This window comes from Physeter macrocephalus, chromosome 10, assembly GCF_002837175.3.
Source record: "Physeter macrocephalus isolate SW-GA chromosome 10, ASM283717v5, whole genome shotgun sequence".
Classification (NCBI taxonomy): domain Eukaryota; kingdom Metazoa; phylum Chordata; class Mammalia; order Artiodactyla; family Physeteridae; genus Physeter; species Physeter macrocephalus.
Genome location: NC_041223.1, coordinates 87,271,722 through 87,291,003, shown reverse-complemented (window position 1 = coordinate 87,291,003; position 19,282 = coordinate 87,271,722). Strand labels below are relative to the sequence as shown.

At 36.4% G+C, this 19,282-nt stretch overlaps 1 protein-coding gene across 1 annotated transcript in view; it reads right to left on the bottom strand.

Moving 5' to 3' along the window:
• MEI4 (meiotic double-stranded break formation protein 4) overlaps nt 1–19,282 on the bottom strand; it is a 202,715-nt gene that overhangs the window by 42,610 nt on the left and 140,823 nt on the right. The window lies entirely within an intron of this gene.

The window sequence follows — 19,282 nt, the reverse complement described above, 5'->3', positions numbered from 1 at the left end:
TACACGTCATTATACGTTTGTCTAAACCCATAGAATGCACAACACCAAGAGGAAATCTTAATGTAAACTATGGACTCTGGGTAATAAAGATGTGCTAGTGTAGGTTCATCAACTGTAACCAATGTACTACTCTAGTGGGGGCATTGATAATGGGGGAGGCTGTGCATGAGTAGAAACAAGGGGGTATATGGGAAATCTCTGTACCTTCACCTCAATTTTGCAGTGACTGTATAACTGCTCTAAAAATAAAGCATATTAAAAAAAGGCATGCATAGTATAATCGAAATTTAGAGAATGTAGATTAACAAACAATAAATAAAAATCATTCATAATCCATCACTCTGCAATTATTGCTGACATTAACATTGTATTGTACATTATTTCACTCATTTTTACATTTGTTTCTGTTTTTTTCTTTTTTTAAAAAAAAGATTATTTCCAGACAAAACTCTTATATTGAGCACGATGGCCAAGGCTTTCATCTCAAACACTGAAGCAAACAGTTGGGGTGAGTGATGCCATCTCTCGTTTAGATTTAAAGGGTAAATTTAAGAGCATGTCTTTAATAGAGCAAATTCTCAAACAAAAACCTTAACTAGAATCCAAAGGATTTAGAATCCTCATTTAACTGTTCCCCCCTGCCTCCATGCTGTGCTTTTAGGAGAAATATTAAAATAAGAATAAGAAAAGAACACTTGATTTATTTTTTAAGACGAAGTTCACGGTCACAAAGAATCACTATTAATGCAGTCTCTTTAGTTCAGCTGAAGCCCAAGGACAAGTGATATTCACCAGCATCACACTCTTCAAGATTATCTAGAAAATATTTAATTATGTTGAATTGATTCATAGTTAAACATAAAATCCAATTAACCAGAATAGCCCATTACTTGGATATTCCAATAAAATATTACATAGTCTTTGAAGAATGTGAGTCATCAAAAATGGCTCTTCTTTAACACAGCTACCTTTTAGATTGTACTTTCTAAGACTCTCATTATTTCATTTGCTAATCTTCTCACAGAACCTATTTATTTATTTTTGTCTGTGTGCCGTGCAGCTTGCGGGATCTTAGTTCCCTGACCAGGCATTGAACCCATGCCCCCCACCCCCAGTGGAAGCAGGAGTCCTAACCACTGGACCACTAGGGAATTCCCTAACAGAACCTAATTTAGACCCTGAAATAGAAAATTCCTGAGACATACATTCAAGGATTCAGGCCAACCTTCGGATTTAACTCTTCTGGAAGAGACTGAGCTTTAGTACTTTGACAGAGAATAAGAATTCTGCAGACCTTGATCTGTCACAGAGTTTCAGTATAGTTTTCAAAGCACCCAGATACACACTGTCTCATGTGCTTTTCACAGCCATTTAAGTTATGTAGTGAAGATATTGTTGTCTTTCACTTACAACAAAGACACAGATTCAGAGATATTAAATGGCTTTTTTCCTATGGGCACAAAACACTGAAATTGCAGAGTCGGCACAGCATTCTTGTGTCTCCTACTGTGAGAATGAGCAACCTTGGGCCTGTCACAGAATCTCCTTGGAGTTCTTCTTTCACTAGTAAAATGCAGGGATCAGGCTAGATGACCTTTTCTTTCCCACCCAGCAGTATGATTCTATGAGCTGTCACCCTCTAGAGCACAATGCTCTTGGGCCCTAACAGTTAGGTAGTAGGAAACCTTATTTTGCTGGAATTAACCTTTCTTACTGACTTTATTGATCCATTTTCCTCTCAGAGTGTGGTTCACAAACTCCTGGGGGCTGAAGACCCCTTCATAGCGTCTGTGAGTTAAAACGATCAGAAGAAAAGTAAGAAATTATCTCTTTCACTGTGTTACTATCTGTAAGATTATACAAAAGCGATAATGGGTCAAACTGTGAGCACCTTGGCAACAAATCAAAGCAGTGGTACCAAACTATCTAAGCAGGTGTTGTTTTCTTCATCGTCTAGCAGTACAAACAAAAGTAAAAAAAAACAAAACAAAACAACAACAACGAATTCTAGATTCAAGAATGTCCTTCATGGAGCAGTAAAAAGTATTCATTTTATTAAATAGCCATTCTTGAGTGTACATCTTTTTAATCACCTATATGACAAAACTGGAAGCATGCATAAAGCACTTCTGCTGCATGATGGTTTTCACAAGAAAAATGACTTGGGTGACTGTCTGAGTTGCAAGCTGAACTAACTTCTTTTTAGATGGAACAACATTTTTACTTGGAAAAATAGCTATTAGAAAACTATGAATGACGTGAAACCACCATTTCAAAGAAAACAAATTACAGTTTTTAGTTTTGCTAAATTCTAGCAAAAATTAGACGTCTGAAGGGTTTGTATCCCCCACAATGGGCTGGAAAGTTTCCTAATATTTAGAGACTTTTCTGATGAGATCAATGGTAATATTAACAGATATGATTTCTTCAGTATTGTATAATGAAATGCGTCAACATTTAGAAAGTTTATGTAACCCAGTGAACCAATATTTTCCAAATAATTAATGCATGGGTAAAAGGTCCATTCAAAGTGCAAGCTAGACCAAAGGATTTGAAGATAACACAGTATGAAAAGTTCACTGTTGTGATTTCAAATCAGTTGATGCCCAGAACAAACACGTCTGGCGTTTCTCATCTTTCTTCTGGTGTGCTTCCCCATTCCTACAATTCCCTCCCATTTTTCACTGTGTTTCTACCTTCTCATTCTTTAAGGTCTATCAAATCTTGCATATAGGAAGCGCTAAAGAAGTATGTATGAATTTGTGTTAAATTATAACACAAATACACAACAAGCCAAGTCTTTCAAATCTCACCTCACTCAAGAGAAACAAGTACTTATTGCCCATTTCCCATAAGGAACTGGGGATTCAGAGGTGCATGTAATACACGTTCTCCCTGGAGGACAGACGTGCTTCCTGCGCACTCTCTACCTGGGAACCTCCCACGGCAGCCCAATCCCCTGTGGCCTCTTACTCCACATCTTGGGCAGCAATCACTTGAAGCCTCTGAGTTCTATGTCTACGTCTGTATGTTAGTATATGTTGGCATACAGCTCACTGCTCAGGAAGACTGAGCCCTTTGAACGCCTGCTTGACTGGTTCTAGTGCAATGAAACATTCACTTGCTCCTTGTCCATAGTTTAAACGTGAAGACTTTTAAATTACTTAGTTGCTGTCTTTCCGTAAGAGTTTTTGCATTTATTTGTATCGCATCTTGATTCAAAAAGGAATCAAAGCATACCAAATTGTTACATATATATGCTTTACACATACTTTGAATTATAACTTGGACTTTTTCCCGGGTAGGGATGCGTGCTACCACACCGTCATGATGCAGTGCGGTGGCTGCTGCCCCCGTTCAGTTGGCCACACCATCACAAGGGAGGACAATCGGTACACTTAAAGCCATTCTGTGTCCACACGACCATTCTGTTTTTCACTTTCAGTATAGTATTCAACAAATTATACATGAGGCATTCAACGGTATATTATAAAACAGGCTTTGTGTTAGATGATTCTGCCAACTGTAGGCTAGTTTAAGTGTTCTGAGCACATTTAAGGTGGCCTGGTCTGAGCTCTGAGGCTCTGCAGGGTAGGTGTCTGAAATGCATTTTCGACATACAACATTTTCAACTTATGACAACCCATCGTAAGTCCAGGAATATATGTACCTCCTCCTCTGTGACCCCAAAGAAACCTGGCTCTGAACTAACAGTGGTACCTCCAGAGTTGCCTTGAGAGAGGAGCTTAGACAAAGAGAAGGGGGTGGGATAACATAGCAGATCTGGATGTGCTGTGTCATGGCCACCAAGCTCACCTTCCCAGACATCCTAGCAGAGCTGAGCCCAACGCCCAAAGCAGCGACCTTCATAACACGCCCTCACCACCCTCTCTTCTCTACTTCTCATCCAAAGATTTTTCATTCTTTCATTCATTTTCTGAGCTTAGATGTACCCAGCGCTCTTGCAGGCACTGATCAAAGAGTCAGGCACCTGTCTCTCAGGCCCCTTTCCTTCTGCTTTACTGTCATTCGACTGATTCCTATGCCCACTGAATGAACCATCTAAGAATAATGAACCATACCTCGAATAATTTCTTGGCCTAGTCAATTGCGATAAACTTCACCACTTTCTCCATAACCGAAAGCTACAAGTGGGTGCCCCAATTCTAAAATCTTAAACTCTAAACTTCCACACGCAGGACACAGCTTTCCTTCTTTTGTTTCTTTCTTTTATTCTCTAGACTTGACACTTGACACCCCAGGCCATCCAAAACACCTCTCTTTATCACTGTACCTTTTAGTTGCTTTTGTTTCTTCCCTGTTTTACTGTGATATAGCTGACTTATAATTTTGCATTAGTTTAGGTGTTTTGCCTAATGATTTGATATATATTTTTATTGTGTAATGATTACCACAGTAAGTTTAGTTAACATCCACCACCTCACACAGAAAGTTTTTTTTCTTCTTCTTTTTTTATATATATATTTATTTATTTATTTTTATTTTTGGCTGCGTTGGGTCTTCGTTGCTGTGCACGGACTTTCTCTAGTTGCGGTGAGCGGGGGCTACTCTTCGTTGTGGTGCACGGGCTTCTCACTGTGGCGGCTTCTCTTGTTGCAGAGCACGGGCTCTAGGTGCGCGGGCTTCAGTAGTTGTGACACGTGGGCTCAGTAGTTGTGGCTCGCGGGCCCTAGAACACAAGCTCAGTAGTCGTGGCGCACGGGCTTAGTTGCTCCGCGGCATGTGGGATCTTCCCCGACCAGGGCTTGAACACGTGTCCCCTGCATTGGCAGGCGGATTCTTAACCACTGAGCCGCAAGGGAAGTCCCAGTTTTTCTTTTTTGATAAGAACTTTTAAGGTCTACTCTCCTAGCAACTTTCAAATATAGAGTATTGTTTACTATAGTAACCATATTGTATATTATACTCTAGAATTTATTTATCCTGTAACTGGAAGTCTGCATCTTTTGATCACCTCTCCTATTCCCCCCAGCCCCTATGTGACAGTATGGTATTTGTCCCTCTCTGACTTATTTCACTTGGTATCATGCCCTCAAGATGCAACCATGTTGTCAAAAATGGCAAGATTTCATTCTTTTTTAATGGCTGAATAATAGTACATTGTGTATTATATGTATATGTACACTATATCTCTATATATCTATACCCCGTTTTCTTTATCCACTCATCTACGGATAGACACCTTGTTTCCATGTCTTGGCTATTGTGAATAATGTTGTAAAAAACATAGGAATGCAGATTCCCGTTCGAGATCCTGATTTCATTTTCTTTGAATATATACCAGAAGTGGGATTGCTGGGTCATATGGTAGCTCTATTTTTAGTTTTTTGAGGACCCTCCATACTGTTCTCCATAGTGGCTGCACTGATTTACATTCCCACCAACAGCATACATTTTCTCCACATCCTTCCCAGCACTTCTTATCTCCTGTCTTTGGACGATAGCCATTCTAAGAGGTGTGAGGTGATGTCTCATTGCAGTTTTGTTTTCCATTTCTATGATGATTAGTGATGGTGAGCACCTTTTCACGTATGCATTGGCCATCTGTACCTCGTCTTTGGAGAAATGTCTATTCAGATCCTCTGCCCATTTTTCAAATCAGATTTTTTTTTTTTTGCTATTGCATTGCATGAATTCTTTATGTAGTTTGGATATTAATCCTTTATCAGGAATATGATTTCCAAATATTTTCTCCCATTCCATAGGTTGCCTTTTCGTTTTGTTGATGTTTCCTATGCAGGAAGCTTTTTAGTTTGGTGTAGTCCCAGTTTATTTTTAATTTTGTTGCCTTTGCTTTTGGTCTCAAATTCATTTCTTTCTATTTCTTCAATAAGTACTTTAAAAAGTACCAAATATATACCTTCTCAGAAAAATACAGAGAGCCACAGATCAGCCTTTCACCTGAAATCATTCTTTTTAGGTCCTCAAAGGATTTCTGCACAAAGTGAACATGGCGAGGAGATTTAGATTCCAACATCCTTTTCTTTCTTTTTTTCCTTTTTAATTTTGAGTGAATCACAGCTTAGAAAACAAGTGGTGTGTGTTTCAGCGTCAGTGAGAGTTGCTGATTACGGGTTGATTCCTTTCTACTTAAAGTGAAAAATCCTGATTTGATCAACACATTTATTTCTTTCATAGGTGAGTTACAGAGAGAGAACAATGGATAAGACATTTTCGCTAACCTCAGTACATTAAAAAAAAAAAGCATGTAAATGATACTGGATTCTAATTATGTCCAATAAAATGTGTTAATATCTAGCATACAGAGATGGGGTGGGAAGGATTTGGGTGCTCTAGCCCTTGGTGATTAGAGAAGACTTCCAAGAAGGCATTAGGTTTCAATTGCATCAGAAAATTGTTCAGAACAAATATAATTTTACTTGCCACAGGGAGCAAAAGCAAAACAATCAGGAAAGGATACATTATTGAAATACATTTGGATTTTCTCATGACACTGAAGTGACTCTGATAATTTCTTTTCATAGATCTCAATCTGACAGCCGTTAAAACTGCAGCAATACATTCTCCCGCTTATGGAAAAAAGAAAGAATTGATCATATTTAATTGACATTTTATTGCTAGCCTAGCCAAGTACAGTGGAAATAACTGGCTTTATTTTCTGTACTTACTCAAAACTTCTCTTATATTAATTGTACTGTAAGGCACAGAATAGTTGTGACAGCCACTGTTCACCTGGTCTCCCCACAACTTTTTGCTCCTGCATATAACGAATGACTCCATATACCGCCTCAGAACTTGTAGAAAGAGCTGCACTGATTCTTTTATTTAAGCACATTTAAATTTTTAAATAAACTTTTCAAAATAAATGAATAAGGAAATGTTCCCTCACTCCTTTCAACTCCTTATAAGGGCAGAGAACCTTTAAAGGTGATAGGAATTCTTGTTAAAAATGACTTCCCCAAGAGTCCTCCAGTTTCGCACTAAAGATCTGTGATGGCAAAAGAAACTCTAAGCAAGAAGCTGACTGAGCAGAATAGAGAAACATAATCCATAACCTCCCCCTAAATTCTCCCGTACTTGCCAAACAACAGCCTGGGGGATCAGGGGGCACTGGTGCCATGTACATGGCAAGGTGTGGCAGAAGCTCTGGAAACTGTCAGTGCTTGGCACTCTAGTCCTAGTGTTTCTGGTAAACTCATCAAAACGCTATGGTCAAGGCTACCGGAGTCCGTGTCGGGTCAACAGAAAAGCACTGACCACAGGTGCCACAATCTGCTCTCCAGGACAGGAGTGGGAGGGGTGTTTCTGCTGTCATCGAGTGCACTGACCAGGGACAAAGGACACAGGCAATTGTGGGAAAATTCTGGTCAGATCCAATGATAATTTTCTCATTAGTAGATAAGGGAAAAGGAAAAAGGCAATTAAACAAACAAAAATATAGATACCATGAGAAACACGGAGGTGACACAAGAAAAGGGATAGCATCCTAAATACAAGGAGGAAGAGCACGATGGAAAAGACTTACTAAGGAGACCAGAGTAAACAGAGGGAAGCGGATGTGGTAAGCTGGGTGGTAGGCAAGGATGTGTACCATTATGAGAGGCGGAAGCCAAGAGAAGATAAAAAGGCGAGCATATTTAATTATGGAAAGCATATAAAAACTGAAATAAAAATGGAATGTGGTGAAATGATGAAAATTTATGAGAATTGAAATTCCAAAAGGAAAACTGAAATCCACCATTGAAGATAATAAACTGAAGAAGCAATACTACAGAAAATCAAATAAACAATGAAGGAAGAGCTTGAAAAGTTCTACTTGATATATAATGGGTAAGGACAAAGAAATTAAAATAATAAGAAAATATGATACATATAGAGAATGTCAACTATAAACTACAATGACTGGTCTTTTTGAAGACATAATTTTTAAAAAAGTTTCCTCGAAAAAATTCTCAATGAAAATCTATACAGTTTTATTTTTGAACTTGAAAAAAATTATTCTCAAGGCCATTTAGAAGTATGAACAGGAAGAACACCTAATAAAAAGTAGTTATAACAACTGGGTATTAAAATATCTAATAAAGCTAAGGTAACTAAGTTAATGTGGTAGTAGCGTAGGCACCTGCAGGTTAGATTAATAAACAAACGCTGTATGTGAAAACAAAGTATAAACTAAAGGAAGCATCACAAACCAAAGGAAAGGCGTTAGAGTGATTCAACAAATAACTGGGAAGTTGAATTCTTTTTCCACTTAGAGCCTCGGTTCACTCTATGCATCAATATATTTTCCAAATATATTAAATAAAGGTAGAAAACTAAGATATGAAATGAATCAATTTTTAGCAATATGATGAACCAGGCTACCAAATTAACCCTCATGCTACAGAATACCTAAGAGTATTAAATAAATACATTCCTCCTCACAGACCCATACAGACACACAAGCCTAGAATTAACAAGAGGAGGAGAGGGGCTGGACTGTCTAGAAAATAAGGATCAGCTGTGGGAGTCGGAAATAACAAGAAAGAGCAAACATGAAGAGCTGATCTGCCTGACGCTGCTGAAGCTGTGCTACCGGGGAATTTACCACTTCCTTGCTGACAACCATTTTGGGTTTTACCTGGCTACCTCCACACAGGATGGAAGACAAAGGCTGCTGCCTGTACAGGGTGAGATTTTGGAACTGAGGCAACCACATGAGGCTGAAGCCATCAAAAGTCACCGTAAGTAGGTGAACTAGGGAAAAAAAACAAAAGGAGAGTGTGAAATCTTCTCTGCTTCACTTGGCTCCCGGTGGATAAGACAAAAGGAAAAAGAATTTCTGAAAATTCGGAGTTGTAAACTAACCCTCACCCAGGTTGGAGATGAAGTTCACATCTATTTTAACATTTATATGGACTGTCTTATTCCTTGAAGGTTAAGTAGTCATAGGTCCTAAAGCCACTTGCATGTATTGCTTTGTCCAGGAGTCTAGGAAAGGGTGTGGAGATCTTGGCTTCCCTTTCATTTTTTACTCTCCATATAATATAAATATATTTATGGATTATAATGAATCCACATAATATAAACCTATATAATAAAATATAAAACCATTGCCTTTAACTTCCTTCCTCAACGTGTGGCAAGGAGTGGGGAATAGATTCAGGCATGGTAAGTGTTGTAAATATAACAATAAATATACTCTGATAAATTCACTGCATATTTTAAATTTTTGCTTCAAAAAATTTACCAAATTACTGATTTCTGTGTAATTATTTAGTGTTTTGTATTTGTCCCATCATTCTTTAACATAAAGATTTCAATTTACAATACACTCTTCTGAATTAATAAGCAAAAATTTAGAGAGCTGAGAAAGCTTGATCAATCATGGAGAAATGACTAGCCTAGATCTTCAAGACAGAGGAAATTAACCCCAATGTGTTCATGTATTGCTAGAAGGCTTCTGTTAGGTTTTCAGGGTTTGAAAGACTGTGACCTTTCAAGGTAGACAGAGATTTGGTTTGCAGGTGTGAAAATACTCAGAAATTCCACATTTAAATTTTAGGACATGGCTTTGTGATCACGAACTCTACTCTTAAAAGAATTATTCATATCATGATACAAAAAGTTATGAACAATGATTGTATCAAGAGAAAAACAAACAGAAACAGATTCATGATCCATTCTAACAAGCATCAGTAACGTCGCTATGCCTTGTGTGGGCATCTGCTCTATACAACCCTTGAGATGTTCTCCAAACTAAAATGGTAAAATCGCCAGAAAAGTGGAGTGACCATGATGCAATCTGTTTGAAGAATACCCATAAACCACATGTTGGATTGCCTGCCGCTCTAAGTCTTTGATTCAACTTGCCTGAGCACAAAAAACATACTTCTCACCAAACAGCAACTGCATCTGATTTTAGAATTAAGCTCAGAGGAGTGGCTTTTTCCAAAGCCACTAAACTAGTTAATGATGGAGCCAGACCAGAACCCAGGGCTCCCAGCTGGCACTCTGGTCTATGTCCCCACATTTCCCCAATTCTATTACATCTCTGTTTTCATTATGGTCAAATCATGAGTAAATTAATAATTACTTGAAAATGTCATTTTTAAGAATAACTCATTTTCATACTTTGAGTTGCCTTGTCACAGCCTCTTCAGATATGGCTTCTGAAATTAGAACATAGAGGCCATCAAAATACTCACAAGTACATAGTAATGTATGGCCTTTAGTGATAAATCACCCTGGCCTTCATCTTTCTTACAAATTGATTATGCCCTCTAGCATGAACTAGACAAGGATTCAAATGGTTATTTTGAACTACTTGTTCTTTAATAGGTTTTTTTAAATAAAAAAGTCTGCCTACGTTTTTATAGCTTTCTCCTTGGTTGTTTTTTCTCAACAGGCCTATGGCTTTGAATTTAAACAGAAAAAACGGGTAATTAAAGTTACCAAACATTTAATGAGGATATTATGGTAACAGAGAAGATTTTGCAAAATAAGGCATCTTAAATAGATCTAAAGAAATTTTACTTTTAGACAAAAATAAAACATCCACTTATTTATCCAGTGTGAACTTCTCAGAAATATTATCTAAGTGGAAGCCATACTCCACAGAAATACTGTAATGGTGTTCTATGTTAAATACTCACCACCTGCATGCCATTTTACCATAAAGCATTTATTTGAAGTAAGCACAGTGTCCAAAACTTTAGCAGGGTTCTAAAAGGCTAATTATTTTTACATCCCACCACCACAGAAACTTATAATAGTCAAACCTGTGAAACCGATCTTGGAAATAGAAAAAAACAAAAACAAACAAAAAACAAAACACATGCTACCTAATGTCTCTCAAAGACAATCAGAATTTATGTTTGCTCCTCCCATGTCCCCCCTATCCTCTCCTGCTCTCATTTCTCACTGCTTTTTGCCAGAGACACTAGGTGTCTCTCAGTTTTAACCATTCATGCTACTGGTGCACATTGACATGACCGTGACCATTACAGAAGGCACTGGAGAGAAAGCAGATACAAAACCAAACATCTATAGGATTCCTGCCACACTTTCCAGCTCGTCAAGGGCCTGCTCCCAGTCTGCTTGCCAGAGATGTTTCTGCCCAAGCTTTTGGGCAGACACTGTCTTAAAATATAGCCGCCTTCTTCCTTTCTCCCCCTTCCACTTCTTCTCTCTATAATACAATCTATTTGTTGGGAAAATAAGTTGTTTTTCCTATACAGGCTGGATTTTACCAAAGGTTTCCTCATGGTTAATTTAACATGTTCCTCTGCATTGCCTGTAAGTTTGTAACTCATTCTAGAGCCTTCAAGTTTGATGTGTTGACAAGACAGACTACTTCAGAAGTCACGTGGCATTTTAACCAGGCATCTGATTCCAAAGCTCATGCTCTGAGCCAAAATAATTTCACTGACCCTTGGAGCCGTCCCTTAAGAAGATCTAGCCTCCATGTGGCAAATGCCCCAAATAACGTTCATCTTTGTTGCCAGTTGAGCTGATAGATAGAAGTTTTTTTCTTAATAAGAAGTAGCTACAAAAAGGCATTCAGTGATGTGGAAACGTTTAGGCCAATAGTATATTTTGACAAATTTTAAGCCTTATTTCATCCTTACCTAATAAATTATTTGCATCAAAAACACTGGTAAAGGAAAAATTGCGCTAATCTAAAATAGAGCTCATTATTGGGAATTTCTAAGTCCTTGTTAAAAAATTCAAAATAAAAAGGGAAAAGCCATACTGAGGACCCCTAATCCCTATATTGTCCACTTGAGCACAGTTTGATGCAAACTGTATTCTCACTGATGGATTGACTGCTGACTGCACCAGGCTTCCCAGATCTTAGAGATGATCAAAATATGCATCATTTGAGAAAACAATATGGTTTCTCTCTCAACTGAAATAGGTCAGCTGTTTCTTGCTCTGAGCTATGATTACTTTTCTCTTTGTCTTACTAATAATGATTATTTTGTTGCCACATTTTGCCCTGATGTAAAAAATTAGTTTACTTTGGAGAAAGTATGCATAAACTCATTCCAGATTCAGAATCTTTAATTCGCATGTTTTATTTTTATAAATGAGTTGCTTAGCTTTTATTTTATTTAACAAGTTAAACAGACATTTGAAAAGTAAAAATGCTTCCTGATGTAAGCAGGCGAGTTTTTCAGCTTTCTTTTGCTAATATGCTTTACTTCCGATGAAAAAAAATCTGTTTTCATGTAGAAATTTCATTTACTTTGTAAACATTAGGTTTATAAAGTATTTAATATGAGTAGGCATATAATACTCTAAATTCAGATTTCACCCCAACCTTATCAATATTCCAAAAGCATTGCCATTTCTAATAGCTTGGCTACTATACCCCAAAACATGCTGAGAGGTATGAACTGTACCTAAGGAGAAAATATTTCTGTAAAAAAGCCATTAAAAACTGAAGTTTCATTTTAAATGAATATAGTTCTGATGCTCAGAGACTTTTTCTTTTAGAATCTATTTTGTATGTTTAATTCTGAAATATTTTTTCAACATAAAAATATTTCACAATATAAAAAGCATAGCTCTTGAGTACACAAACTATATATTTTCAACACTCATTGATTTTTTTTTATATTTACTTCAGATTCCGTATTTTTAAAAGAAACTTTAGAAGTATGAATATACTGGAGAACTGTTTCGTGTGTGTGTGCTTGTTAAAGTTGTTTTGTGTATATAATTTTCAAAACTGGTTTATTTGAGTATCTCTCCTCCTTGGATACTTCATTCTTCCCTATAAGTCAACATTTATGCTTTCAAAATTTATCACCATTGACACATGAAGACCTAATTTATTCATTTTAACTGCTACAGAATATTCATTTTTGCCATACCACATCCAGCCATCTTTTGAAAAGGGACAATGTTATTTCCAAGTTTTACCTACTTCAGAAATGTTAACATGCACATCCCTGTACAGGTGTCCTCTGTACAGTATACAAAGTATCTTAGAGCATATATATCTTTAACTTTACCCGGTGATAAACTCCATTTCCCCACACAATCACTAACAACTGATATTGTTGCTAAGTTATCTTTTTTTTTTAAGTTAATATCAATAGAATCGGTATGAAACATCTCATTGTTTTCTAGACTTGCATTTCCTGGAACTGCTGAGGTTGATCATCATTCAGGTTAATTTTCCTTCTGTGTTTTCCCTTCTATTAAAGTACCTTTTCATATTGTTACTTCACTTTTCTATTGGATTGTTTATCTCTTCTTACTGGTATGCAGTTCATTGTATAATATATAATATTATATTATTATAATGATAAATTTTACAGATTTTTTGAGGGAAATGCCATAACCCTATTTACCATGTGAACAACTGAAACATACCTTTATAAAAACATTTTCTTTCTCAGCTGTCTTGGTTCCATAAACAATTCTAGCACACCGAGGCCTTGGGAACTTGAGAGCCAGTTGGGAGGAAGAAGATAAAGCTGCTGGTACTTGCTGGGGATATGCCCCCCGGGAGAAAGACAAGAAGCTGATGATTAGGCCTATCTCCTCCTCAGGTGGACCTCCTGGTATTTGCTAGTAGGAGGAAATTTTATCTATGGAACATCCTTAGTTGGACATTCCTAGCAAAAGAACTACTTATTTAAATGGACCCAGAATCTATGAGACATAGCTCCTTGAAGATGGTCATACAAGCTGTAAAATTCTCCGGGTTATAAAATGGAGATGCTTAACAACTTAAAGCTCCCTCTGTGTGAGACACCCCACAAAATCTCACTTGGGGACCTCATCTACTGTTCGAGGATAGAGAGACACATCTTCCAACAAGGACCCTGGGAAACACAGAGAATGTCCCACATCTCGTTCTGATTCACCTTTGCCCTGTGATTTTCTATCTCTTTGAAATAACTAGTTAAGCTGGTACTGAATAAGGTCTCTCTGATTCATAGGATTCAATCTGACAATCCAATCATGAGTGTGCTCACAAGTACGGGCAGCGATTTTGCCTGGATAAGCCTGACCCTCACTGAACCTCTGTATTGTCTACTTTCTGCCTTGTTTCTGGACTCTCTATTTCTGCCTATCTGATTTTACTTGAAACAACATAGAAATGGTCTTTCTATTGATTTCAGTTTCTTCAAAAAATACTATCTTTGCCACCTTCCTGCTTATTCTCGCCTCAAGGCAACTGGTTTGTTAATGAGGCCCAAATTGGAGCCAGGATTGGAGTTAGGATTCTTCAACATTCATATAAAGTATAAACTAAACAGTTATGCCTCTTTTTCCATGTTGCCTTTCTGCATTAACAAAACACTCCACTTTTGTTAAAATTTAAAAATAAAATATACTGATAAACCAGTTTTCAGTAGTATAGTATTTTTGTAATGCCTGATCAAAAGGATGATTCTGTGAAAATCAGGTACCATCTAGATATCTAGACAAACCTATAAACTTATTAATAAAATTCTAGTAAATAAAACAGAAAACTTACTAAAAACATGTGTATTGTTTTTATAGAGATATCCACCCCGTGCATTCTCTGTAACTATTTGTGTACTGGCTGGCTTTTCCTAGATGGCAGCTGCTTGAATTCTATCTGAAAAGAGGAAGAAGGCCATTCAAAGAAGGAGTTACAAAATTTTCCAACACAAAGTCCCAATGGCATAAGGATAAAAAAATTAAAATCAATGTCTTGATTTTGTTCTCTGTTTTGAACAGCCAAACAATGCAGGCCCTTAGAAAATCAATATGTCAGCAGTCTATGGAATCCTATGGAAGCCACCTTTTCAAAGTTATTTTAAAAACAAATAGAAAATCAAGGTGATTATGTCACAAGGTGGTAAATATACACTAACTGTGGTGGGAAGATTCTGTCACTCCAAAAATGAATGACAGACACAAATTCTTAATTTTAATCAATTGATAAAGACTCCAACAGGAGAATACAAAAAACATAATTTGTCAAGATATTAGGACAGTTTTATGCTCAGCATCATGTAAACAATTTTTTCAAGACCTAAGAAAACTGCATTCAAATAAGCACAGCTATAGAAAAGGATAACAAAATAAGAGGATACAAGCCCACTTTATCATAAATCTGGTTCACAGATTACAGATGAAGGATATATTAAAATTGACACAAATATATTATCTACTATAATTTGACCTCTATAAAAATAGGTGAGACAATATACATATCAGATGAAGACAAGTTAAAATAAAAACTGTGTCAGTGAAATACAAAGAACTAAGGTGGGCAGTCAGTGGCTTATTTATTTTATAACTGGAGGTTTGTACCTCTTAATCTCGTTCACCTATTTCCCAGCTGCCCTGGCAACCACCCATTTGTTCTCTGTATCTGTAAGTCTACTTTTGTATTGTATTGTTTGTTTTTTAGATTCTCTATATAAGTGAGATCATATGGTATTTGACTTATTTCACTTAGCATAACACCCTCTAGATCCATCCATGTTGTCCTAAACGGCAAGATTTCTTTTTATTGCCAAGTAATATTCCATTGTAACAGCTATTTTAAACACAAAATATATGTAAAAGCCCTGGAGGAGTATGAAATGTTTAGAATAGTGTTTGATATACAGTAGGGCTCAGTAAATATCTACAATAGTAATTATTATTGAATTTCCACTCATTATATAAAACAGGATCTCTTCTGCTTCTGATATACAAATAAATTGGAAATTGAATCAGATTCATATACACTGAATTATATATATTTATAGTTTTTGACTTAATGACCACTTAGAAAACTTTCTATCACTAAAAACTAAAATTGTTTTTCATAAAGTCCTTGGTGACATCTTCGCATTCGTTATGATATCAACAAGGAAATAAAGTCTTTAAAGTGAGCTAAAGCACTCACTTTATAAAAGCACTGAGAAAATTGTTATTATAGTTATTTTGGATTCAGAAAAAACTCTTAAATTTCAAATAATGTATTTTAATTGAGGTATAGTTTATACACAGTGGAATGCCCAGAACTTCAGTGCCTACTTTGATGAGCTGTGACACTTGCAGGCGCCCTTGTAAGCACACTCTAGTCCTTCCTGCCCCTTTTTAGTCAATCTCAGGCCCACCTTCGAATCAAGCACTACTGTGGTATCTTCTGCCATATGTTAATTTTGCCTGTTTCAGAACTCATTAGAAATTTAGTCAAATCATATGTGTTCTTTTGGGTCTGGTTTATTTTTCTTAGCCTAGTATGTTTTAGGTTCATTCACGCTGTTGTACGCATCATTGACTCAATACATTTTATGGTTGAATAATATTCTATTAAGTATGTTTAAGATAATTTACTTATTGATCCTACTGTCAGTGGAAATGAGTCATTTTCAGATTAATACTCAAGATTAAAGATACTATGAACATTCACAGACAATTGTTCTTGTCAACATAGCTGCTGAATTGCTAGGCCATGTGGTAAGTGTATGATTGACTTTCTGAGGAACTGCCAGTCTGTTTTATATGCTCACTAGCAATTTATGACTTCCTACAACCCCAGTAAAATTTGGTATTGTTAGCCTTTTAAATTTTAGCCATTCTTGTAACTGTCCATTGTATTTCTCTTCTGACTAATCAGACTGCACATTATTCATGTATTTACTGTCCATTAGTATATATTTTTTTCAGGTGTTTAAATCTTTTGCTCATTTTTTTATTGAATTGTTGATCCATTCTTTCCTGATCGAATTACCTTAAGATATGTCTACAACCAACTGGCTGTATGTGTGTGCTCTATTGCAGGATTATCTACTTGGTAGCTTTTTGGTAAACTCTAGGATTTTCTCTGTTCCTGGTCATGTTGATTCTAAATATAGTTTTACTTCTTCCTTTCTCAAAGTACCGCAGCCTTATTGCAATGGCAAGGAGGTCCAGTTCAATGATAACTGGAAGAGATGAGAGAGGACATCCCTCCCTTGTTTCTCATCTTGGGGGGAAAGCATTTAGTCTTTCACCATTGGTATATCTGTAGGTTTTTCATAAAAAACAAAATTTCTTAAGTTGAGAAAGTTTCCTTCTATTTTTACTTTTGTATTTTTTCTAAAAAATCATGAACGGGTTGTGAATTTTGGCAACTGATTTTTCTGCATATACTCGGATAATATGGGTTTTCTGTTGATATTATGAATTATATTGATTGTTTATGAATGAGAAAACAACATTGCATTCCTGGGATAAATACCACCTGATGATCATGTAGGTTTTTTTTGTATGCTGCTAGATTCTATCTATTAATATGCAGTAAGGATTTTACTTCTGTGTTCATCTGAGATATTCTGAGTTTGTTTTTGTTTTTCCTTGTCATGTCAGTCTGGTTTTGATACTGAAGTACTTATGGTCTCATGAAATGACTTAGAAATGTTCCCTATTCTTCCATTCTCTAAACAGCGTTTGTGTAAGAGTGCTATTATTTCTTCCTTAAATGCATGATCATTTGGTCCTGGACTGGCCTTTGTAGAGAAGTTTATAAATTTAAATACACTTTATTTAATCAGCATAGGGTAATTTAGGTTTTTTATTTCTTCTTGAGCAAATTTTCATAATTTTCAAATTTCAAGGCATGTGTGTGTTTAATCTAAATTGTTGACATTATTGTCGAAATTTTTTTCATATTTATCTATTATATTTTTAACAGCTTTATTGGTATACAGTGCTTTTATATTTATGTTGAAATTTCCTATTTTCTCCTTATTATTCATATTTTCCTTTTTTTAATTGAATGAAAGGTTCCTTAAATTCTATAATGCTTTACAATTTTCAAAAGTTTCATAAACATGATTTTATGTAATCCCATAATAACCCTTTCTTTCCTCCTGCCCCTATACTGCCCCTACCCCTTCCTTCTCCCAATTGGTAACCACTGGTTTGTTCTCTGCATCGGTAAGTCTTCTTCTTTATTGTTTTATTCACTAGTTTGTTGGGTTTTTTTTTTTTGGTTCTTTTTTTTTAACATCTTTATTGGAGTATAATTGCTTTACGATGTTGGGTTATTTCTGTATAACAAAGTGAATCAGCTATATATATACACATACCCCCATATCCCTTCCCTCTTGAGTCTCCCTCCCACGCTCCCTATCCCACCCCTCTAGGTGGTCACAAAACACTGAGCTGCTCTCCCTGTGCTTTACACTAGCTATCTGTTTTACATTTGGTAGTGTGTATATGTCAATGCTACTCTCTCACTTCTTCCCAGCTTACACTTGCCCTTCCCTGTGTCCTCAAGTCCATTCCCTACGTCTGTGTCTTTATTCCTGTCCTGCCCCTAGGTTCTTAGGAACCACTTATTTTTTTTTTTAGATTCCACATATATGTGTTAGCATATGGTATTTGTTTTTCACTTTCTGACTTACTTCACTCACTATGACAGTCTCTAGGTCCATCCACCTCACTACAAATAACTCAATTCTGTTTCTTTTTATGGCTGAGTAATATTCCATTGTATACATGTACCACATCGTCTTTACCCATTCATCTGTTGATGGACACTTAGGTTGCTTCCATGTCCTGGCTATTGTAAACAGTGCTGCAATGAACATTGTGGTACATGACTTGTTTTGCATTATGGTTTTCTCAGGGTATACACCCAGTAGGTGGGATTGCTAGATCATATGGTAGTTCTATTTTTAGTTTTTTAAGGAAACTCCATACTGTTCTCCATAGTGGCTGTATCAATTTAAATTCCCACCAAAAGTGCAAGAGGGTTCCCTTTTCTCCACACCCTCTCCAGCATTTATTGTTTGTAGATTTTTTGATGATGGCTATTCTGACCGGTGTGAGGTGATACCTCATTGTAGTTTTAATATGCATTTCTCTAATGATTAGTGATGTTGAGCATCCTTTCATGTGTTTGTGGGCAATCTGTGTATCTTCTTTGGAGAAATGTCTATTTAGACCTTCTGCCCATTTTTGGCTTGGGTTGTTTTATTGATATTGAGCTGCATGAGCTGCTTCTAAATCTTGGAGATTAATCCTTTGTCAGTTGCTTCATTTGCAAACATTTTCTCCCATTTTGAGGGTTGTCTTTTCGTCTTGTTTATGGTTTCCTTTGCTGTGCAAAAGCTTTTAAGTTTCATTAGGTCCCATTTGTTTACTTATGTTTTTATTTCCATTTCTCTAGGAGGTGGGTCAAAAAGAATCTTGCTGTGATTTCTGTCATAGAGTGTTCTACCTATGTTTTCTTCTAAGAGTTTTTTAGTGTCTAGCATTACATTTAGGTCTTTAATCCATTTTGAGTTTATTTTTGTGTATGGTGTTAGGAAGTGTTCTACTTTCATTCTTTTACATGTAGCTGTCC